The sequence below is a fragment of the Tamandua tetradactyla genome, chromosome 20 (genome assembly GCF_023851605.1).
Source record: "Tamandua tetradactyla isolate mTamTet1 chromosome 20, mTamTet1.pri, whole genome shotgun sequence".
Taxonomy (NCBI): Eukaryota; Metazoa; Chordata; class Mammalia; order Pilosa; family Myrmecophagidae; genus Tamandua; species Tamandua tetradactyla.
In genome coordinates, this window is record NC_135346.1 from 14,522,689 (window position 1) to 14,547,176 (window position 24,488).

The window sequence follows — 24,488 nt, forward strand, 5'->3', positions numbered from 1 at the left end:
TGGTCATAGAAGTGAGGGTCTATTTCTGAACTCTCCATCAATTCCATTGGTCAATATGTCTGTCCTTATGTCAGCTCCATGCTATTTTGGTCACTTTAGCTTTGTAATATGCTTTAATGTCAGGAAATGTGAGGCCTCCAACTTTGTTCTTTTTCAAGATGTTTTTGGCTATTTGGGGCCCATTGCTCTTCCAAATAAATTTGTTGTTGTTATTGTTTGGGGTGAGGAAGTGCATGGGCTGGGAATTGAACCCAGGTCTCCTGCATGGCAGGTGAGTGTACTGCCGCTGAACTACCTGTGCACCCTTCCTTCCAAATAAATTTGATTAGTTAGCTTTTCAGTGTCTGCAAAGTAAGGTATTGGAATTTTGATGAGGATTGCATCGAATCTGTAAATAAATTTGGTTAGAATTGACCTTAATGATATTTAGTCTTCATTAAGATGGACTATCCTTCCATTTATTTAGGTCCTCTTTGATATGTTTTAGCAATGTTTTCTAGTTCTCTGTGCAAGTCCTTTACATACTTAGTTAAATTTGTTCCTAGATATTTGATCATTTTAATTGCTATTGTAAATGGATTTTTTTCTTGATTTCCTTCTCAGATTGTTCGTTACTGTTGTATAGATACACTACTGATTTTTGTGGGCTGATCTTGTATCCCACCACTTTGCTGATTTTGTATTTTAGCTCTAGTAGTTTCGTTATAGATTTTGGGGGGACTTTCTACATATCATGTGATCTGAAAATAGGGTAAGTTTTTTATCTTTTCCTTTTCAATCTGGATGTCCTTTGCTGGCCTACCTGCTCTGGGTAAAGCTTCCAGACCGAGAGTGGTGACAGTGGGCATCCTTTTCTTTCACCTTTGAATACAGTGTTAACTGTGGGTTTTCATATAGGCCCTTTATTGTGTTGAGGAAGTTTCCTTTTATTCCTATATTTTGAAATGTTTTTATCAGGAAAAATGCTGAATTTTGTCAATGCCATTTCTAATCAATTGAGAGGATCGTGTGGTTTTTTCCCCTTTGTTTTGTTAATGTGGTGTATCACATTAATTGATTTTCTTAAGTTGAACCACTGTTGCATACCTGGGATGAAACTTACTTGATCATGCTGTATAATTCTTTTAATGTACAATTGAAGTCAATTTGCAAGTATTGTGTTGAGGATGTTTACATCTATGTTCATAAGAGTAATTGGTCTGAGATTTTCTTTCTCATGGTATCTTATCTGGCTTTGGTATTAGGTTGGTGTTGGCCTCATAGAATAAGTTAGGTAGTATCCCGCCTCTTCAATTTTTTGGAAGAGTTTGAGCAGTATTGGTATTAATTCCTCTTGGAATGATTGGTATAATTAACCAATGAAGCCATCTGATCCTGGGCTTTTCTGTGTTGGCAGGTTTTTTGTAACTGATTCAATTTCTTTACTTGTGATTGGTCTGTTGAGGTCTTCTAATTCTTCTAGAGTCAGTGTAGGTTGTTTGTGTGTTTCCAGGAATTTGTCTGTTTTATCTAGGCTGTCTAATTAATTGGCAAAAAAACTTGTTCATAATATCCTTTTATGATTATTTTTATTTCAGTAGGGTCAGTAGTAATGCTCCCCTCTCACCTCTGATTTTATTTAGTTGTATCTTCTCTTTTGTCAGGCTAAGGGTTTGTAAATTTTATTGATCTTCTCAAAGAACCAACTTTTGTTTTTGTTGATTCTCTGTATTGTTACATTATTCTCAATGTCATTTATTTCTGCTCTAATCTTTATTTCTTTCCTTCTTCTTGTTTTAGAATTAGTTTGCTGTTCTTTTTCTAATTTCTTCAAATATGCAATTAGGCCTTTGATTTTAGCTCTTCTTATTTTATAATGTAAACATTTAGAACTATAAACTTCCATCTCAGCACTGCCTTCATTGCATCCCATAAGTTTTGATATGTTCTCATTTTCATTTGTCTCAAGACATTTACTGATTTCCCTTGCAGTTTCTTCTTTGATCCACTGATTGTTTAGGCACGTGTTGTTTAACCTCCATATATTTGTGAATTTTCCAGTTCTCTACTTGTTACTGATTTCTAGCTTCATTGCATTATAGTCAGAGAAAATGCTTTGTATAATTTGAATCTTTTAACATGTTTTTGTCTCAACATATGGTTTAAACTGAAGTGTGATCCGTGTGCACTAGAGAAGAAAGTTCTCAATGTTATGTACATTTCTGGTATATCTAGTTCATTTAACATTTTATTTAAGTTCTCTGCTTCCTTATTGATCCTCTGTCTAGATGTTCTAACTATTGTTGAGAACGCTGTATTGAGGTCTCTTACTTTTATTGTAGAGACGTCTATTTCTCCCTTCAGGGAGTGCCAGTGTTTGCCTCATGTATTTCGGGGTTCCAAGGTTAAGGACATAAATATTTATGATTGTTATTTCTTCTTGGTGGATTGCTCCTTTTATTAGTATGTGGTGTCCTTCTTTGTATCCTATACCAGCTTTGCATTTAAGGTCTATTTTGTCTGATATTAGTATAACCATCTGAGCTCTTTTTTGGTTACTATTTGCAGGGAATAATTTTTTCCACCTTTTCACTTTCAAACTCTTTGTGTATCTGTGGGTCTAAGGTGAGTCTCTTGTAAACCACATATATTTGGATCATGCTTTTTTTTTTTTAAATCCATTCTGCCAATCTGTCTTTTAAATGTGGAGTTTAATCCATTAACATTTGGTGTTATTACTATAAAGGCAGTACTTACTCTAGCTATTTTATCCTTTGATTTTTATATGCCGTATCTTTTTTGTTTCTCTTTTTATCCTTTTTAGTTACACTTAATGATAATCTTCATTTCTTCACACTACTCCAAGCCACCTTCTCCTGCCTTTTCCTTTCAACCTGCAGAACTCCCTTCAATATTTCTTATAGGGCAAGCCTCTTGGTGACTGTCTTTCTTAGATTCTGTTTATCTTGAATATTAAACTCTCCCTTGTTTGTGAAGATCAGTTTTGCTGGATAAGGAATTTTTGACTGGAAGTTTTTTCTCTCTCAGTATCTTAAATATATCAGACCTCTGCCTTCTTGCTTCCATGGTTTCTGGTGAGAAATTGGCACATATGGATCACTCGCATATGACATATCACTTTTCTCTTGCTACTTTCAGAATTCTGTGTTTATCTTTGGCATTTGACATTCTGATTAATATCTGTCTCAGTGTAGGTCTATTAGGATTTATTCTGTTGGAGTATGTTGTACTATTTAGACATGTATATTTATGTCTTTTGTAAAAGTTGGGAAATTTTGGGCCATTATTTCATCAACTTTCTGCCCCTTTAGCCTACTCTTCTCTTTCTGGAACGCCCATAACATATCTGCATTTACAGTGTCTTCATACTGTCACTAACATCCTTGAGACACTGCTTAATTTTTTCTATTCTTTTCTCTATCTCTTCTTCTGTCCAGAAGATTTTTATCTTCCTGTCTTGTAGCTTGCTTGATTCTTTCTTCTGCCTATTCAAAATTGCTATTTTATGCCCTTAGTGTATTTTAAATCTCTTTTATTGTGCCTTTCATCCCCTTAATTTCTGGCATTTTTCTATTTACACATTAAGAGTCTTTTTTATGCTCATACATTGTCTTCCTAATATTTTGTATCTCTTTAGCCATATTTTCCTTCATCTCCTTGAATTTGTTTAGGAAATTTGTTTGAACTTCTCTGAGAATTGTCCCAAATTCTGTGTCTCCTCTGAAGTTGTAATTAGTTCCCTTCACTGGGCCATATCTTCCTGTTTCTTAGAGTGGCTTATAATTTTTTGCTGATATCTAGGCATCTGATTATCTGGATGAGTTTAATCTGAAAGTCAGCTTCTCTTTATTTGCCTAGTGTTTTATTGTTGATTGACATTATGTTAAGGCTCTTTGATACTTGTCTGCCTGATTCTAAGCCTGTAGAATAGCTCATGCTTAACTGATCACACTTTTAAGCTCTTCTTCATCTGATTCTTGCCCTGGATATGTGGTATGGTTTTTGAAATTGCCCTTTTGTGGTATTATTTAATCTCTAGGGAAGCTTCCTTTCTTCTGTTCCCTCTCTGGGAATCTTGATCTATTCTGTTTATTTTTATGTAGAATTTTCTCCCAGGTCCAATGATTTACAAAAATTCTCCCCCTCACTCAATACCCTTTTTTCCTTCCACTTTACAGTTCTGGAAACCTGTCTTACATCAGTTCAATTTAACTCCTCCCCACTTTATTCTCTCCTGAGGCTTTCCTGCCTCTGATTTCTTCCCTGTTAATGTATCCCATCCCAAAGAAACCATATGGGTTGGACCACTCCAGAAAACTCCATTTTGTATTTAGGTGATCCAGCCAACAGAAACTGAATTGAGTGATTGCACCACTTTGCAGCCAGAGTTTCTCTTCCTCAATCCTCTCACCCCCACCCAGGGGTCTTGATGCGTGCAGCCCTTCCAAGAAACTTGTGTTCTGCTCTGGGTCTCTGCAGACTTGGGACCTGGAACTTGGATATGCATGGGGTTCTAGTACACTCCTGGAAGGGGTTCTAAAGTCTGTGACCATGGTAGGAGGGTGGGATCCCAATCTCTCTGTCTCTGAGGAATTCCCAAGCTCTGTGGGACTGATTGAGGGGAAAGAGTAGAACTGGCTTTCCAGGATGGCAGTTTCCTACCTGGTATTTCTCTTTTTCTTCACTAGCATTTATGGAGTCCATTCCAGTGTCTATTGTCCTCCAGAGTCTTAAGCAAGTAGAATTTGCCCTTTTATTTGCTGAATCTCTGGAGAGATTTTTTTTCCCCTTGCTTCTTTTGAAATGCAGGTGATTATAATTAGAAATTTTCCTTTAAGCACTGCATTCTGTGCATTTAATAAAATCTGGTATGTTTTCTTTTCATGATCATTCATCTCTAAGTAATTTCTAATTTCCTTTATATCTTTTTGTGCTACTGGTTTTTTAAGTTTGTTATTTGATTTCTATGTATTTGTGAATTTTGCTTCTATTGATTTCTATTCACCTATTGTATTTCAGAGAAGATGCTTTGTATAATTTAAGTATTTAAAAATTTACTGAGACTTTTTGTGGTCTACAATGTTTTAGACCATCATGCTGGAGAATGATTCATGTGTACTTGAGAATAACATGCATTCTGCTGTTGTTGGGTAGAATGTTTAGGAATAGTTGTTTATGGTGTTGTTAAAGTCCTCTATTTCCTTATTAATATTTTGTCCAGATATTCCATCCATGATTGAAAGTATCCAACTATTATTGAATCATCCGACTATTATTATAGAACTATTTATAGGACTCACTCTTTCTTATAGTTCAGGTCTAGTGGTAACAAAATCTCTCAACTTTATTTTGCTCAAAATGTCTTAATTTCTCCCTCATTTTTAAAGGACAGTTTTCTTTCATCAAGAATTATTGATTGACCTTTTTTTTTCTTTCAGCACTTTAAATATGTCTTCCCTATACTGCTGACCTCCATAATTTCTGTTAAAGAAATCAGCTATTAATCTTATTGAAGGAAGATTCCTTATATATGACATATCATTTCTCTTTTGCTGCTTTTAAGATCCTTTTGTTGTCTTTGACTTTTAGTAATTTGATTATAATGTGTCTTGGAATGGATCTCTTTGAGTTTATCCTTCTCGGACTTAATTGAGCTTCTTGGACAGGTTGATTCATGTTTCAGTCATTGTTTATTCAAATATTCCTTTCTCCCCTTTTTTTATTTCCTAATGAGACTTCCATAATATGTATGTCGTTTTTCCTCATGGATCCCACAGGTCTATTAAATTCCGTTCACTTTTTCTTTTAATTTTTCTTTTTAAAGTGTTAATGATAAAATATAATGTAAAATTTGTCATTTTAACTATTTTAAGTATATGATTCAGTAGCAATAATTATACTCACAATGTTGTGCAACCATTACCAGTACTTCTTTCCAAAGCTTTTCCCATCACCCCAAACAGAAATTCTTTACTCCTTAAACAATCACCCCCTTTCCTTCCCCCTAGCCTAACTTTGCTCAGTTTTCTTCATTCTTTTTAATTTCTGCTCCTTAGAATGAATAACTTCACTTGTCCTGTCTTTAGTTTTCCTGAGTATTCCTTCTGTATGCTCAAATCTGTTATTGAATGAATTTTTCATTTCAATTATTACAGTTTTCAGCTACAGAATTTCTGTATGAATCGTTTTATAATTTCTGTCTCTTAACTGATATACTTATTTTGCTCATACACTGGTTCCTGATTTTCTTTGTATCTTTCTCCATGTTTTTCATTAGCTCTTTCTCATATTTAAAACAGATGGTTTCAATACATTTGTAGTAATGCAGGTGTCTGGGCTTTCTCAGGGATGGTTTATGTTATTTTATTTTGTTCCTTTGAATGAGTTATCCTTTTTGTCTTCTTCGCATACTTTGTTATATTTAGTTTAAATTTGGACATTTGAATGTTATAATGTGGTAACTGGAAATCATATTTTCTCCCTTCCCTAGGATTTCTTGGAGACTTTTGATTGTTGAAAGCTATGTAATCCATTTGTTGAGTGAGTATTCCAACCTAGTTTTTACAAAGACTATGTTCTTTGTAAAATGTGGTCACTGAAGTCGCTATTTCTTTAAGTTGTTTTGAAGTGATGTTTTGACAAAGTTTTCCTTCAACTCCAGGAGTTAAAGGACAACAACAAAATAAAACCTAACAACGAAACACACCTCCACTCTTTTCAGATTGGCTGTCTGTTGGGGCATCCCTAAACACTTGGCCAGGCTTGCATTTTCCTTAAAGAGCAGCCAGAGGTAGTAATTTAGTGTCTTCTCAGATTTTTATGAGCGAGTGACCTCCTCTCAGTGTGCACGTGGCTTTCTAAACTCCCCTAAATTCATCTGTGCTTTTGAATGCCCTAATTTCCCAGAGATAGTCTCCCTAGTTTTCCCCTAATGCTTTACATCATCTGATGTATGTCTCAACCATAATCTTTTGCCCCATGTGGCTGTGGGTTGCTCTTTCATCTTACTGTGTTTTTGAGTAATGCCCATGACTTTTCTGCCCTAATTGAGTTTCAATAAGGAGGAAATTAAGAAGAGCACCTTATATTGGTCCTTCAGGTAGCCACCAGACAGTTTCAAACAGACAAACATACTCATTTATTAATAAAATCTGTGTCTGCTCATTCCATGACTAGAGACCAAGGTGGCATACTAGAAACACAGACTTCCATCTTCAAAGCTGGAGAGAATTTGGGGCAAGGGGAAGTATTAATTTTCCTACTATTTTTTTGTTCCTTAAACATTTTATTTTGAAATAAATTCAAACTTACAGGACAGTTGCAACTATAATACAAAACTCATAAAGAGAATTCCAACATAAACTACCCATCCTGATATCTACCAATTTTAATATTTTGTCATTTTCATTTTTGTGACCTTCCTCCCTCCTTCCCTCCCTCCCCCTTTCTCATTTCTTTGTTTCTTTTTTCATATATTAGTGTAGTACATTTGCTAAAATTCATGGAAGAACATTTTTTATGACTGTACTATTAACTCTAGTCCATCATTTATGATAGAGTTCACTATTTGTGCTGTACTGGCATATGTTTGTTTTTAAAATTTTTATTCTGGTAACATATATACAATTTAAGCTTTGTCCTTTTAACCACATTCAAATATATAATTCAGGGCTGTTAATTGTATTCATGTTTGTTTTGCTACCATCACCATATCCACTACCAATACTTTACTATTAACCCAAATAGATACTCTGTACAATTTAAACATTACCTCTTCATTCCCTACCCCCACTCTTTCTTTGATAACCTTTATTCTAGATTCTGACTGTGTGAGTTTGTTTATTCTCATTATTCCATATCAGTGAGGCCACACAATATTTGTCATTTTGCTCAGTGATGTCATACAATATTTGTCCTTTTGAGTCTGGCTGGTTTCATTCAACATGATCTCTTTATGGCTCATTCATGTTGTTGCATGTATCAGAACTTCATTCCTGTGTTTAATATTCCATTATTTGCATAAATAACATTTTTTTTATCCATGCATCCACTGATGAACATTTGTGTTACTTCCATCTTTAGGCAACTGTGAATAAGGCCACTGTGAACATCAGTGTGAAAACATCTGTTTGAATCGCCTATTTCAAATCTTTTGGGTATATTCCTGGAAGTGGGGTTGCTGGGTATTTTGGTGTGATAAAGCTGCCAGAATGCAACATACCTAAAACGGGTTAACTTTTACAATGGGGATTTATTAGTTTACAAATTTACAGTTCTAAGGCCACAAAAATGTCCAAATTAAGGCGTCAAGAAGAAGTCAGCAGCCTTTCCTTCTCTGAGGAAAGGCTACTGGCATCTGGGGTCCTTCTCTCATGTGGAAAGGCACATGGAGGCATCTATGCTTCTTTGCTCCTAGGTTCCATTGCTTTCAGCTTCTGGTTCTGATAGTCTCCTCTCTGAGCATCTATGGGTCCTCTCTTAGCATCTCTGGGGCGTTTCTCTCTCATTTTCTCTGTCTCACCTTGAATTGGGTGGGTCACCTCCCAGTTGAAACAACCTAACCAGAAGGTCCCACCCACAATAGGTCTGTAACCCATAAGAATGCACTGAAAGAACATGGCCTTTTCTGAGGTACATAACAGCCTCAACCAGCATACTGGGCCTTGTAATATCTTAGGACTTTCTGAGGAGCTGCCAAACTGTTTTCCACAGCAGTTGCTCCATTTCACATTCCCACCGACAACAAATGACTGTTCCTGTTTCTCCACATTCTCAACACTTGTAATTTTCCATTTTTTTTTTAAATAGTAGCCATTCTAGTGGGTGTGAAATAGTATTGTATTGTGGTTTTGATTTGCATTTCCCTGATAGCTAATGATGTTGAACATCTTTTCATGTGTATTTTGGGCCCTTGGTATATCTTCTTTTGGGAAATGTTTATTCAGGTTTTTTGCCCATCAGTGGGTTGTTTATCTTCTTCTTATTGAGTTGTAGGATTTCTTTCTATATTATGGATATTAAACCTTGCTCAGATACGTGGATTCCAAATATTTTCTCCTGATGAGTATGTCGCCTTTTCACTTTTGTGATGAAGTTTTTAATTTTGAGGATGTCCATTTTATCTATTTTTTTCTTGTTTTGCTTGTGCTTTGGGTATAAAGTCTGAGAAACCATTTCGTGACACAAGGTATTAAAGATGCCTTCTTATGTTTTCTTCTAGGAGTTTTCTAGTCTTTGTTCTTATATTTAGGTCTTTGATGTATTTTTGAGTTCATTTTTCTATAGAGATAGGGGTCTTCTTTCATTCTTTTGTATTTTGATATCCGGTCCTATTAGCACTATTTAAGAGAGAATTCTTTCCCAATTGAATGCACTTGGCTACATTGTCAGAAAATCAGGTGGCTCAGCAGGCAGAGTTCTCACCTGCCATGCTGGAGATCCGGGTTTGATTCCCGGTGCCTGCCCATGTTAAAAAAAAAAAAAATCAGTTGGCCATAGATGTGAGCCTCTATTTCTGAACTCTCAATTTGATTTCATTGGTCTATAGATCTATCCTTGTGCCAGTGCCGTGTTGTTTTGACAATTCATAGTAAATTCATAGTAAGTTTTAAAGTTAGGAAGTGTGAGTCCTTGTGCTGGTTTGAAAGGATGTGTGGACCCTGGAAAAGCCATGTTTTAATCAAAATCCCATTTCATAGAGGCAGAATAATCTCTATTCAATACTGCATGTAATTAGATCATCTCCCTAGAGATGTAACCTAATCAAGAGTGGTTGTTAAGATGGATTAGGGAGATGTGTTTCCACCCATTTGGGTGGGCCTTGATTGGAGTCCTATAAAAGAGGAAACATTTTGGAAAATAAGAAATTCAGAGAGAGCAGAGCAGAACGACATAGCCATGAGAAGCAGAGTCCACCAGCTAGTGACCTTTAGAGATGAAGAAGGAACATGCCTTCTGGGGAGCTTCATGAAGCAGGAAGCCAGGAGAAGAAGCTAGCAAATTATACCGTGTCCACCATGTGCCCTTCTGGATGAGACAGGAACCCTGACCGTGTTCACTATGTGCCTTTCCAGATGAGACAGAAACTCTGACTGTGTTCACCATGTGCCCTTTCACTAGAGAAAGAAACCCTGAACTTTATCGGCCTTCTTGAACCAAGGTATCTTTCACTGGATGCCTTAGATTGGACATTTCTATAGACTTACTTTAATTGGGACATTTTCTCATCTTAGAACTGTAAACTAGCAACTTACTAAATTCCTCTTTTAATAAGTCATTCCATTTCTGGTATGTTGCATTCTGGCAGCCAGCAAACTAGAACAGTCCTCCAACTCCATTCTTTTTCAAGATGGTTTTGGCTGTTCAGGGTCTCTTACCCTTCTAAATAAATTTGATGATTGGCTTTTCCATCTCTACAAAGAAGATGTTGGAATTTTAATTGAGTTTGTGATGCATTTGTAAATAGTTTTGGGTAGAATTGCTATCTTGACAATGTTTGGTCTTCCAGTCTATGAGCATGGAATGCTTTTCCATTTATTTAAATTTTCTTTGATTTCTTTTGGCAAAATTTTGTAGTTTTCCAAGTATAAGCACTTTGCATCCATAGTTAGAGTTATTTCTAAATATTTTATTCTCTTAGTTGCAATTATAAATGGAATTTTTCTCAATTTCCTCATCAGATTGTTCATTACTAATGTATAGAAACGTCACTAAATCTGTGCATTGATCTCATACCCTGCTACTTTGCTGAATTCTTCCTACCGTTTTTAAGTTGTCTTTTTCTTGGTTCAGTATTTATTTGATTACTGTGAACCTTTGACTATTTTCCATAGTTTTACCCAAGTTGTGTCTGACAGTTTTTGTTTGTTTTTATGTTTCTGTAGAGAAATAGAGGTTTGGAGCTGCCTACTCCACCTTTTTTTTTTCTTGTCTTTTTGTCTCCTTCAGTTTTGAGTGGTATTTTTTCTGGATTTAGCATTCTATTTAGTGTTTTTCTTTCCTTCAACCATTTAAATATTTTGTCTCCACTGTCTCCTTCATTGCATAGTTTCTGATGAGAAGTCCACCATAATTTTTATCTTTGTTTCTCTCTAGGTAAGGAGATTCTCACCACCCCCTCTCCTGAACTTCTTTTAATATTTTCTCTCTGTCTTTGGTTTCTTCAGATTGAGTATGATATGCCTAAGTGTAGATTTTTTGGCATTCATTCTGCTTGATATTCCTTGAGCTTCCTGGGTTTGTGCTTTGGTGTCTGCCATTATTTTTTTTTAATTCTCAGCGATTATTACTTTAACATTTCTTCTCCATTCTCTCTCTTTACTTCTGGTATTCCATGTATGCATATGTTACAACTTTTGAAATTATCCCTTTTATTCTTTTTTCTCTTTACCTTTCGGTCTGGAAAGTTTTATTTACATATCTTCATGCTCATTTATTATTTCTTCAGCCATGTCTAGTCTAGTTATGAATCCATTCTTCAATTCTGTAGCAGTGTTTTTTTCTTACTTCTAGCATTTACATTTGATTTTTTCTTAGTTTCTGTCTTTCTGCTTATAGTAACCATCTGTCTTTGTATGTTGTCTACATTTTCCCTTAGAGCCCTTAACACATGATCACAGTTACTTTAAATTCCCTGTCTGAATGCCAAAATCTGTGTCATATCTGTGTCTAGTTTTGATGTTTACTTTTTCCCTTTATACTGTATTTTTTTATTTCCTTACCATGTCTAATAATTCTTAGTTGAAATAAGGACATGCTATATTAGATAATAGGAACTCGGGTATGAAAAGAGCTTTAGTGTTAGGTTTTTATGTTAATCTAGCTAGTGATTGATTTGTGTTTAATGTTTGTTGTAGCTATAGGTTTTAGAGGTTTTAAGCTCCTGTTGTGTTCTCTTTTTGTCATCTCCTTAAATAGTGTCTCTGCCTTGCAGTTCTTTCAGCTGGGATTCATTGTTATTATACTGGCTCCCTGTTCATGTGATGGTAAGGTGTGAGTGAGAAGGTACATCTCATAAAGTTGTTATTAAATCTTTTAATTGGCATGTACACCTGGTTTGTTACCTTCACAAGTACTTCTTAGCTTACGTAGGTAGTGGAGAAGCTTAGCCTACCTACAGGTATGCCTAAGAGTTACTTCTGTAGGACCTCTTTTGTTGCTCAGATGTGGCTGCACTCTCTCTAAGCCCAATTCTATAAGTGAAATCACTGCCCTACCCCCTACGTGGGACCTGATATCCAGGAGTAAAAGTCTTTCTAGCAACATGGGAGATGACCTGCAGGTATGAGATTTGCTTATTTGGGGCAGAAGCCAATGGAGCCATAATCTGACAGGAATATTCAAATAGTGTTTTTGACAAATTGCTGGAAGTTGGATGTGGAATATCCAACTTCCAGCCCTGGTACTGTGGGATCAACAATTTCATCCTGACCAAAAGGCAGAAAAGAAATGTAACTAATAAAGTATTAGTGGCTGAGAGAGTTCAAATAGAATCAAGAGGCTACTCTGGAGGTTGCTCTTATGCAAGCTTCCGGTAGACATTGCTACCTACCATAACTTGCCAAACCCCAAATGAAACAATTCCTAAAGAACACCTAGGGCATTATATAAGATTCTATAAAGGTTCCATGAACTAGGATAACTTTCCAGAAACCTACAGCCTCCAAATGGGTCCCTGGACCAGATAAGTGCTGAAACCTAGAGGGCCCAGTCTCTCCAGAACATCAGATAGTTCCATCTCCCTGCTCCATATTATTGGCAGACCGTTCCAACATGAAAAAGTTAGAATGGCCATAGCCCAAATACCCCTAAAGAGTGTGATAGAAAGATCAAAGGTGATAGTGGAGTTACACAGAGAAGATAAGGTCTAACAGATGAATATGATTCTGAATCATTACATTGATTTCTTTTGGTCTCCAGTATCTTAGAGCAGCTAGAAGTAAAAACTTAAAGTTGTAGAATTGTAACCCATACCAAACTCTGAAATCTATTCTACAACAATTGTTGTGCTGTGCTTTGAAAAATACTGCTTTTTTTGTATATATGTTATTTTTCACACAAAAAAAGGAAAAAAAGTCAATTGTGGTGATAAAAGAAATATTTATTACTTCTTATATTCTGGAGCAACTAGAAGGAAAAATGTGAGAGGATGGCATGGAAGCCCATGACATACTCCAGGATCTGTCCTGTAACTACTTGTTGAAGAATGCTTTGGAAACTATTGCTTGTTTCTTTCTTTGCTTTGTAGATATGTTATATTATACAGTAAAAAAGTAAAAAAACTTACCATCTTTCCTTCCTCCTCTAGGTGAGACATGAAGACTAGAGTAGCTGGAGATGTGTAAATTCCCTTCCCTTAGGTGGAATAGCTCTGGTAAATTATTTTTACATTGGGGAGGAGACCAATGTTAGAGAGGGTGCTCTGGGCATATTTTAGTATGGCCCTCCCCCCTTCTCCCCTCTCTCTTCCAGGTCCGTGAAGGAATTTTTCTTGGCTCTTCACCATGAGCATTTGGTGGGGCTTCTAGAGGTAAATCTACTAATGCAGGGGGAGGGTACCATGACTGTTGCCCCCAGTCTCATTTTCATGTTATTCCACATTCAACTTGACAGCAATTTGTCAAAAACACTATTTAAATATTCCTGTGAAATTATGGCTCCATTGGCTTCTGCCACAAATAAGCATATCTCAGCTATGATTCTCTCTATTTTCTTGTCTTTCAGATTTTAGGATGGCAGTTTTCCCTGCAACCTTAATTCTCTCAATGGTCCTAAAGAAGTTGTTGATTTTCAGTTTAGCTTTTTTCTTCTTGTCAGTAGAGTAGGTTTGACTTCCAAGCTATTTACCTGTTGGAACTGAAGCTAGATGTTCTAAAATGTATCTCTTATTGTTGGTTTCAATCAAAGAAAGTTTGGAAGACAGGGACTTTAGTTAATATGGACTGTGTGACATCTGCTATGGTCAGATGCTAATGCTCAGATGGCACTCTGGCCCATAACTCCCTATTTTGTCTCATTAAAGATACCAGCAAAATTCTGCTTAAGGTACAACACAGTAAATGTATCAGACCGTTCTTCACATCATAGAAACAATTAGGAAATTGGACAAAATTTGGGAAATAAATGTTTTCAAACATCCAGCAACAGGCTGTGGGAGGGGATCCATGATCATGGAGAGAACAGAAACAAAGGAGATAAGCATTGCAGTCACACCATCTCTGCCTACAAGTATTTACTGGACCCTGGATCAGGAAGGGGAACCCAAGCCTGGTGATCAAGCTAAGCTACGGAGTTACATGTTGGAGTTGGAAAGGCTAAGGTGGCTAGATTTTGTTTTTTATTCTTTAACAGTTTTATTGAGATACAATTGACAAAATATAAATTGAATATGTTAACATTATACAATTTGATAAGTTTTTCCTGTGTTCTATTACCATAATGCAGGTAATGAATATATCCCTCACCCCAATTTCCTTATGGAATTTATAATACCTCCCTTCCATCTTGCCCATACATAGACACCACTCATTTGCCTTCTGTCATTATAGGTTAGTTTGCATTTTCTGTAGTTTCTAAAAGTAGAATCATATAAACTTTTTTGCTGGTCTTCTTTCATTCAGTATAATTAGTTTGAGATTTATTCATAGCAGTGGTTTATTCTCTTTTATTGTTAAGTGGTATTCTATTATACAGATATATACCACGGTGTTGATTCATTCACCTACTGGTGGTCTTTCAAAGGGTTGTTTCCAGCTTGAAGTTAGTATAAAAAAGAGTTTGTACAAATATTTGTGTTCAGGTTTTTTAAAAAAATGTTTTTATTGTATAGTATAACATGTACACAAAGCAAAGAAATAAAAAAAAGCAATAGTTTTCAAAGCACACTTCAACAAATAGTTACAGGAAAGATCCCAGAGTTTGTCATGGGCTACCATACCATTCTCTCAGATTTTTCCTTCTAGCTGCTCCAGAATATAAGAGGCTAGAAGGCTTAAATTTTTTTTGTCATCACAATCGACTTTTTTTTTCCTTTTTTTAATGAAAAATAACATATATACAGAAAAGCAATAAATTTCAAAGCACAGCACCACAATTCATTGTAGGACAGATTTCAGAGTTTGACATGAGTTATAATTCCACAATTTTAGGTGTTTACTTCTAGGTGCTCTAAGAAACTGGAGACTAAAAGAGATATCAATTTAATGATTCAGCATTCATTTGTTAATCCTATCTTCTCTGTATAACTCCACCATCATCTTTGATCTTTTCATCCCTCTCTTTAGGGATGTTTGGGTTATGGCCGTTCTAACTTTTTCATGTTGGAAGGGTCTGTCACTAATATGGGGTAGGGAGATGGAATGCTCTGATGTTCTGGAGAGGTTGGATCCTCTAAGTTTCAAGACTTCTGTGGTCCAGGGACCCATCTGGAGGTTGCAGGTTTCTGGAAGGTTACTCTAGTGCATGGAACCCTTGTGGAGTCCTATATATTGCCCTACGTGTTCTTTAGGATTGGCTGGAATGGTCCTGGTTGGGGTTTGGCAGGTTATGATGGATAGCAATGTCTAACTGAAGCTTGTGTAAGAGCAACCTCCAGAGTAGCCTCTTGATTCTATTTGAACTCTCTCAGCCACTGATACTTTATTAGTTACATTTCTTTTCCCCCTTTTGGACAGGACGGAATTGTTGATCCTACAGTGTCAGGGCCAGATTCATCCCTGGGAGTCATCTCCTGTGTCACCAGAGAGACTTTCACCCTTGATGTCATGTCCCATGTAGGGGAGAGGGCAGTGATTTTACTTGCAGAGTTGGGCTTAGGGAGAGTGAGGCCACATCTGAGTAACAAAAGAGGTCCCCCAGAAGTAACTTTTAGGCATTCCTATAGGTAGTCTAAGCTTCTCCACTACCTACATAAGCTTCACAAGAGTAAGCATCAGGATCAAGGGCATGGCCTATTGATTTGGGTGTCCCTAACATTTGATACAGTTTCAAGGGATTCCCTGATGGTAAGATTTAGTAGCTCCATATTTTTACTCCTATCCCTCAAGGGACTTTGCCAGTACTTTTTATCTGCTTAATATACTCTAGGATGTATCCAGGCATTACATTAATCTATACAGGATTAAAGGTTCTCTTTCTTATTCTGGGCTCCCTGTGTCTCATTTGTTCAAATGAGCTATACAATTAGGTTGAGTTACATTATGTGCCAATAAATTTCATTTCCAGACTAAATAAACATTTCTTCCTATGGTCTCAAAGAGTAAGTGTTGTTCTAAAATATAGACGATGTCTTCCTTACCCCTTTGTTCTGAATTACTTTAACCCCAATCTGATCGACTTCATTCTTATCTCTAAATATCTGGTTATAATTAATTAATTAATTAATATATAAAACAGCCTCTCGGAATCCAGAAATAATACTTACCACTCTGGACTTAATGTGTCTGCTATGAAAGCTTACGATCTAGGTCCCTGTTTTCTTATAAGCATTTTCTAAAGGAGGCCACACCATTGTTATTCTTGTTTCTGCCTTATTTTGCCTAAACAAATGTCCCACATCGTTGCATGCCTCACGACTTCATTTCTTTTCGTAGCAGCACAACCTTTGTTCATAAGTATACACCATACTCACCAATCTATGGTGGGTAGAATTTGAGAGGAAGAGAGTTACAAAAAGATAGAACTCCAGAAATCTACATACGAATCCCATTAAGTTTTTGGCTGAATGTTATACTGTGCATGTGTAGGATAAGATTTTCACCAGGTCAGTCAAATACTAATACTGGCAAAAAACAGAGCTGCTGAGTTGCTGTAAGGTGAAGAACCACTGGGACTTATAGAAAATTGGGAGTCATTCAAGTTCTCACCACTGGGTGTGAATCTTGTTGAACATTGGGGCATTCCATAGATAATCCAGAAAATCCATGCCTTAATAATAGAGCTAAACTAGCCCTAGAGTAATATCTACTCTTTATCCACTTTAAAGAAACTTAAAAACTAACTTTGAAAGGATCAGGCTGATCCAAAGTAACTTAACTGTCTGCCAGACAGATCTGAATACCCTTTTAAGGAAGACAACAAAATTCTGACACTTAGCAAAGTAGTACTGACAATGTTCAGCTTTCAAATTAATGACTAGAAATATAAAGAGGCAGGGAAATGTTAGCCAAAATCAGAAAAAAATATCAGTCAATAGAAACAGAGACCAAAATGACAGTATGAGAGAATTAGCACACAGCATTTTAAAAACATTATTATAAATATGGTCAAGAATTTAAAGGAAAACATTAACATAATTAAAAGAGAAAGGGAAATGAAAAGACATAAATTTCTAGTGCTGAAAATACAGGATATGATATGAAAAATTCATTTGGCAGATTTAAGAGCAGATTATACATTTCATAGGAAAAAGAGTAGTAAACTATTAAAGATATGACAGTAGAAACTATTCAAATTGAAGTCTAGAAAAAAAGACTGGTAACAATGAATAGTGTCTCAATGATCTGTGCGACAGTATCAAGCTGTCCAACATATGTGTAATTATAATCTCAGAAAGGAGATGGAGGCTGGAAATACTTAAAGAAATAATAGCTAAATATTTTCTAAATTTGATGAAAACACACAAACTTATAGACATCCAAGTTGGATAAGCACAAAGCAAACCACACCAAGGAGCATTCTAATAAAATTGCTAAAAACCAACTATAAAGTGAAAATCTCAAAACCTGCTTGGGCAGAGAAGCATAAAGCAAATTACATCCAGGTTAATAAAGATAAAAAACATCAGCAGACTTCTCATCAGAAATAGTGCAAGTGATAGGGCAATGGTATAACATCCTTAAAGTGATGAATGTTAGAACAAAGGAAAACAAAACCATAAAATCCTCTGTGAGCACATAATTCTATATACAGAAAAAAAATTCTTCAGAACTGAAGCTGAGAGAATTCATCAACATCATACCTGTACTGCAAGAAATGTTAAAGAAAGTTCTTCGTGCTGAACTAATATGCCTCTACATGGAAACTCAGATCTACATAAAAGAATGAAGAGCGTCAGATGGTAAATATGAATGCAAATATAAAATGCTTGTTTTCTTAATTTTAAATGTCTTTAGAAAATCATAAAGAAAAATAAATGAGAGGTTATAACATGTAGAGAGAAAATGTGTGACAATGATAGCACAAAGGATAGTTGAGATGAAAATGGTAATATGCTGTAAACTTGCAGTGTTTTTTGAATATCAGCTTTGATGAGTTACAGATGTAGATGGTAAATCCTAAAGCAATTCTTTGCAAAACAAAAAAGGTATGGCTAACAAGCCAATAGAGGACATAAAATAAGATAAATAAAAAAATTACTAATCCCTGAGAAGGCAGAAAAAGAGAAGAAAGAAATTAAGAGCAAATAGAACAACTAGAAAACAAACAGCAGTATGATTGACTTAAACCTGACTGTAACAATAATTGTATTAATATAAAATAGAATAATTAAATTACTCCAATTACATAAGACAGATTACTCCAATGAAATAGAACAAATTATCAGACCGATAATCAAGATCAAACGATATGCTTTCTATAAGAGTTGTATGTAAAAATAAAGAAAGAGATTTTGCAAATAAATATGGTAAAAAAGATAGACCATTCAAGCAATCATAAGAAAACAGGAGTGACTATATTACTATTAGGTAAAGTAGTTTTCAGTACAAAATATTTTACCAGAGAAAAGAATGATTTAATAATGGACAGAGAGTCAATACTCAAAAAGACATAAAAATACTAGATAAGTGTGCTCCTAAAAATAGTGCTACAAAATAAAAGTTATCAGTTAACAGAATTGAAAACAGAACTCCATAATTAGAATTGGAAATTTCAACACTCCTCCCTCAGGGATTAATACAAATAAAAAATCAATATCATATAGAAGACTTAAAGTACTAGCCAGCAACGTAAACTAATTGAAATTTACAGAATAATATTTTCAGCAATTGCAGAATATATATTATTGCCAAGTACACATGGATGATTCACTAAGATAGACCATGTGCTAGGACATAAAATAAGCCCCAAGAAATCTGAAAGATTGGAATCATATGTTCTCTGATCACAATTAAAAAATTAGAAATCAATAAAAATTAAATACACACAGGTATTATATAATTGGCAATAAGAGTAATTATATACTCCTATATATAATATATGTATTATATATAATTAATACAAAACATTTTATATATATATATATATATACACACACACACATATACACACGTTTAACCCCTAAAATTTTGAAATAAAAAACCCATTCTGATGTTGCCACAGAACAGAAATGTCTGTGGCTGCAAATTCTGTCTACTACGCGGGGTACAAAGGCACATTTGGACACGAGTTTCTGGAGTTCGCGTGTCAACCAGGTGGAAAGCTTAGATATGCCAACAACAGCAATTACAAAAATGATGTCATGATCAGAAAAGAGGCATAGGATCATAAGAGTATAACCGAAGAACTGAAGAGATTTATTGATGACACTGAAATTACAAAAGAGGATGCTTTGTGGCCTCTCCCTGACAGGGCTGGCAGACAAGGGCTTGAAACTCTAACTGGAGATGAACACATTTCTTCTGCCCCGTCAAAAATAGGTTCTTTTATTGATGTAAATCAGTTAGAGGATCCTGAAGGCCTCCAAGTGTTTTAACTGTTTGGTACAGGACCCGAAATGTTTAGTTTTCAGCCTTATTGGATTACACTTCAAGATTAAACCAATCTAAATTATAAAGGATAGGTAAGGGAGGGCTTATTTTTCATTTATGATATTAAGTTTTTTATGAAAGCAAAGCAAATTTTTTTTTTAATATACGAACTAAAAATAAGGAAATACATATACAGGCTTAATATCCTCACTTGGATCAAAGTACGTTTGACAGTCTTCCTAAAGTTAGATTCTGTAAATCTGCCTATCATTGAAATTGTACTGCAATAAAACATATCAAAGTCCAAAAAAAGCACACATTTTAAATAACTCATAGAGAAAAAGAAATTACAAGGAAAATTAACAAATATTTTGAACTGAGTAATAGTGAAAATGCCCCCTATTGATATTTTTGGGTTGCTGCTGTTTATAGGGAAATTTATAACTTTTAATGCTTATATTAGAAAAAGAGAGATTAAATGCCAGTGATATGCTTTTCCTTTTAAAAGCTACACAAAGGTGAGCAAATTAAATTCAAATTAGTAAAAGGAAAGAAATAAGAAAAATAAGAGCAGAAATCAAACCAATGAAAAATGGATAAACGAGAAAAATTCAAACCATAACTTAATTGCTTTGAAAAGATCAGTATAATTGATAGATTCCTTAATTAGAATGATCACCAAAAAGAAATGAAAGAAAACAACAATCACCAATATCTAGGATGAAAAGATGATATCACCACATATCCTTTATACATTGAAATGATAAGGGAATATTATGAACCATTTATGTCAATACATTTGGCAACTTGACAAAATAAAAAAATTCCTTGAGGAATATAACTTTCTCAAATGTTGGGGATTGAATCATGTTTCCCACAAAAGACAAGTTCAGATCCCATCCCTGGTGCTGTGGGAGTGAACCCATTCGTATATAGGACCTTTGAAGATGTTATTATTTAAGGTGTGGCTAAACTGAATGAGGGCGCACCTTAATCCACTATGGCTGAAGTTCTTAAAGCAAAGGAAATTGCATACAAATGGAGACGTCACGGGGTGAGTCTGAAGCTGGAAATCCAGGGATCCTGGAGGAGAAAGGGAAAGATGTTGCTGCATGAATTGCCATGTGCCAGAAAAGCAGGGAACCCCCAAAATTGCCAGCCAGCCAGAAGATACCAATCCTGAAAGGAAACAAGCCTTCTAGTTTCTGAAACATTGGGACAATTAATTCCTGTTGTTAAGCCAACCCATTGTATGGTCCTTTTTTAGAAGCTGGGAAACTAAAACGCTAAAACTGACAGACGATCAAATAAGAAATTTGTATATCCTTATAACTATGGAAGTAATTTATCAAAAACCTCCACATTAAGAAAATGCCAGGCCTAGATGGTTTCACTTGTGAATGCTATCAAACATTTAATGCATAAATAGTACTAATCTTATACAAATTCATTCAAAAGATAAAGAAAAACACTTCTGAAGCTGTTTTATGAGTAGAGCAGAATCCATATGCCAAAACTTAACAAAGACATTGTAAGAAATGGAAAGTATAGATCAATATTTTTCATGAATATAGATACAGAAATTTTTAATATAACTTTATCAAATCAAATCCAGCAATGCATAAAAAGGATCATACATCATGACCAACTAGTGTTTATTCTAGAAATGCAAGCTTGGTTTAAAATTTGAAAATCAATCGAATATTTGTCACATTACCAGAATGAAAGATAAAAACCATATGCTTGTTTCAAAGACATAGAAAAAGCATATGACAAAACTCAACACCATCTTCATAATAAAAACTAAGCAAATTAGAACCAGAAGGAACTACTTCACCTTAAAAAAAGAGCATCTACCAAAAAAACACAGCTTGCATCATACCTAATGATGAAATATTGAATACTTTTCACCGAAAATAAGGAACAAGATAAGGACGTCTACTCTTATTATTTCTATTCAGCATTGAACTGGAGATCTTAGCCAGTGCAATAAGCCAAGTAAAAGAAATGAGGCATAAGATAGTAATGGAAAAATTAAAACTGTTTTCATTCATGGACAATATGATCATGTATGTAAAAATTCTAAGATATCTTACAAAAAGAGCAGCTGGAACTAATAAGTAAGTTTAGCAAAGTCAGAGGATACAAGGTCAATTTAAAAAATCGACTTTCTCTATATATCAGTAGCAAACAGTTGGAAAATTAAATTTAAAAGACAATTCCATTTATAATAACATTATAAAAATATAAGATATGTAAGGGACAAATTTAACAGAATTTGTGTAATACCTCCACATTGAAAACTATAAAACATCACTCAGAAAATTTAAAGAGAACTTGAGAGTGAAATGTCATGTTCATGGATTGGAACACTGATTATAGGTAAGATTTCAAAAGGTTTCAATTGTCTTCCAATTGACGTATAGATTCAATGCAATGATAATCCACAGAATTTTTTGGTAGAAATTAAATTGATTCTAAAATTTTTATGAAAATAGAAAGGTCTTAGAATATCTAAGGCAATTTTGAAAAAGAACAAAGTTGGAGGAATTACATTCTCTGATTTCAGAACATACTATAAGTGTACAGCAATCTTTGCTGTAATGTTGCCGTAAGGAGAGACATAAATAAAAAAACAGAACAGGATGTCCGGAGACAGAACCACCTATAAAATCCATTGATTTTCCACAAAGGTAAGCCATTAGGAATTGGATATTCTCTTCAACAAATGGTATGGGAACAACTGCATAGCCATATGGAAAAGAAGAGTCGCCTTGGCCCCATACCTAAATATGGTACGCACATGCACGCACGCACACACACAATTCAAAATGGACCAGATACCTAAATATAGAGGCTAAAATTAACTTCTAAAAGAATAGGTAGAAAATACCCTCACATCGTTGGGATAGGCTAAGATTTCTTTGGATATAAAAACTCACTAAATCATAAAGGAAAAAATTACAAATTGGATTTAATAAAATTAAAACCTCCTGCTCATCAAAAATACAGTGAGTAAGATAGAAAGGCACATCACAGATTGGAACCAAATATTCGGAATACATATATCTTATGAAGAACTTTTGGTTAAAATATTTAAAGAAGTTTCACAACTCAATAAAAAGACAAAAATGCCGGTATTAAATAGCCACTGTGTTTGAATGGCACGTCACAAAATAATATATATGAATGGATGGTCAGCACGAGAATATGTACCTGACACCTTTAGGTCAGTGAGATGCCACACCCACTAGCGTGGTTGGAATTTTAGTGAATGACATACCAGGTATTGCAAAGATGAGCACCTGGGATGCTCATACATTTTGCTGTATAGGAGTGCAAAGTGATACAGCCACCTAGAAGAAGTGTTTTGGAGTGTTTTATGAAGTCAAGCAACTACTTACTACATAAACCAGCCTTTCCATTCCTTGTGATTTACCCAGGAATCCAAGAATTATGAAAACATATGCCCAAAAAAGACGTGGACTGAGCATGAGCGTTCTTAATAGCTGAAAGTTGGAAACAGCCCAGTGACCATCAACAATCTGTAACATAGCTGCACTTTGGAATACTACTCAGAGATAAGGAACATGATACAAATGTAAAATTGATGAATAGATGAATCTGAAAAAAGTAAAGTGCATACTACATGATTCCAACACTAGAGTTACAGAAAACACCCGTGGCGGCCAGGGATCAGGGGGTGGGTGTACTTCTTGTAAAGGGGCTCAAAAGAATTTTTTCAGGTGACGGAAATGTTCTATATGTTGCTTGTGGTGGTTACATGACAGTATGCTTTAAAATAAGCAAATCTTATTGACTATAATCCATATCTTAATAAATTTGTGCAATAAAAAAATTTCAAATACAAAAATTTTTTTAAAAGCTCACAATTCCAAGTGTTGGTAAGGTCGTAGAACAACTGGAATTCTCACATATTGTTGGTTAAAGTGTGAATGGTACAAACTTTCTGGGAAACAGTGGCAGTTTCTTTTAAATTTAAATATACATTTACCATCTTTAGCCTTAGGTATTTATCCAAGAGAAATGGAAACATATTTTCACCAAAAGACTTGTATCTGACTAAATAGCAGCTTCATTCTTAAGAGCCAGAAATAACCAAATGCTTATCAATAAGTGAATGGATAAACAAACTGCGGTGAAACAGCAATAAAAAGAGAATGAACCGTACAACATTGTGGGTGAATCTCAAAATATTATGCTGAGTGAAAGGAGAGTATGTCCTACATGATTCATTTATGTGAATTTTTAGAACAAGCAAAACTGTAACGAATGAAATCACGTCAGTCATTGGCTGGAGCAGGGAGAATTGACTATCAAAGGACACAAGGGAACTTTGGAGGGTGACTGAAATGTTCTGGATCTTGATTGCAGTGGTAATTACATGCATGCATATATTTGTCAAAATTCAACAACCTAAGCACCCAAAATGAGTGCATTTTGCTTTATGTAAATTGCACCTCTATAAGCTGGAAAAAAAAAAAAGCCAACCAAGGCCTTCAGCTGACAAGAAGTTTTGCTGGGTTATTAGACTTACTGCTAACTTAGATATTGTGATTTTAGATACTCCAATATCATTTTAGATATTCTGGGTTAATAACTTAAAAGAATTAAAATTTAAAAATCTTTCTTAAAATAAAAAAGGCTGAAGTTGGAAGGTGAAGTCACATTCATTAGGACTTTTACTCCCATTTTAACATGAATTTTGTACCTTCTCAGGGATTCTCTTTAACTTGGTTAACAATCATTGTGGGACAGGGAGCATTGCATTTTTATCCTTCT

At 35.0% G+C, this 24,488-nt stretch overlaps 1 long non-coding RNA gene and 1 pseudogene across 2 annotated transcripts in view; both read left to right on the forward strand.

Annotated features, from left to right (window-relative positions):
* The window catches only part of LOC143664979 (uncharacterized), a 420,148-nt gene that overhangs the window by 338,704 nt on the left and 56,956 nt on the right, over positions 1-24,488 (forward strand). The gene's annotated exons all lie outside the window — the stretch shown is intronic.
* LOC143664446 (protein mago nashi homolog pseudogene) lies at positions 19,270-22,226 on the forward strand (annotated as a pseudogene).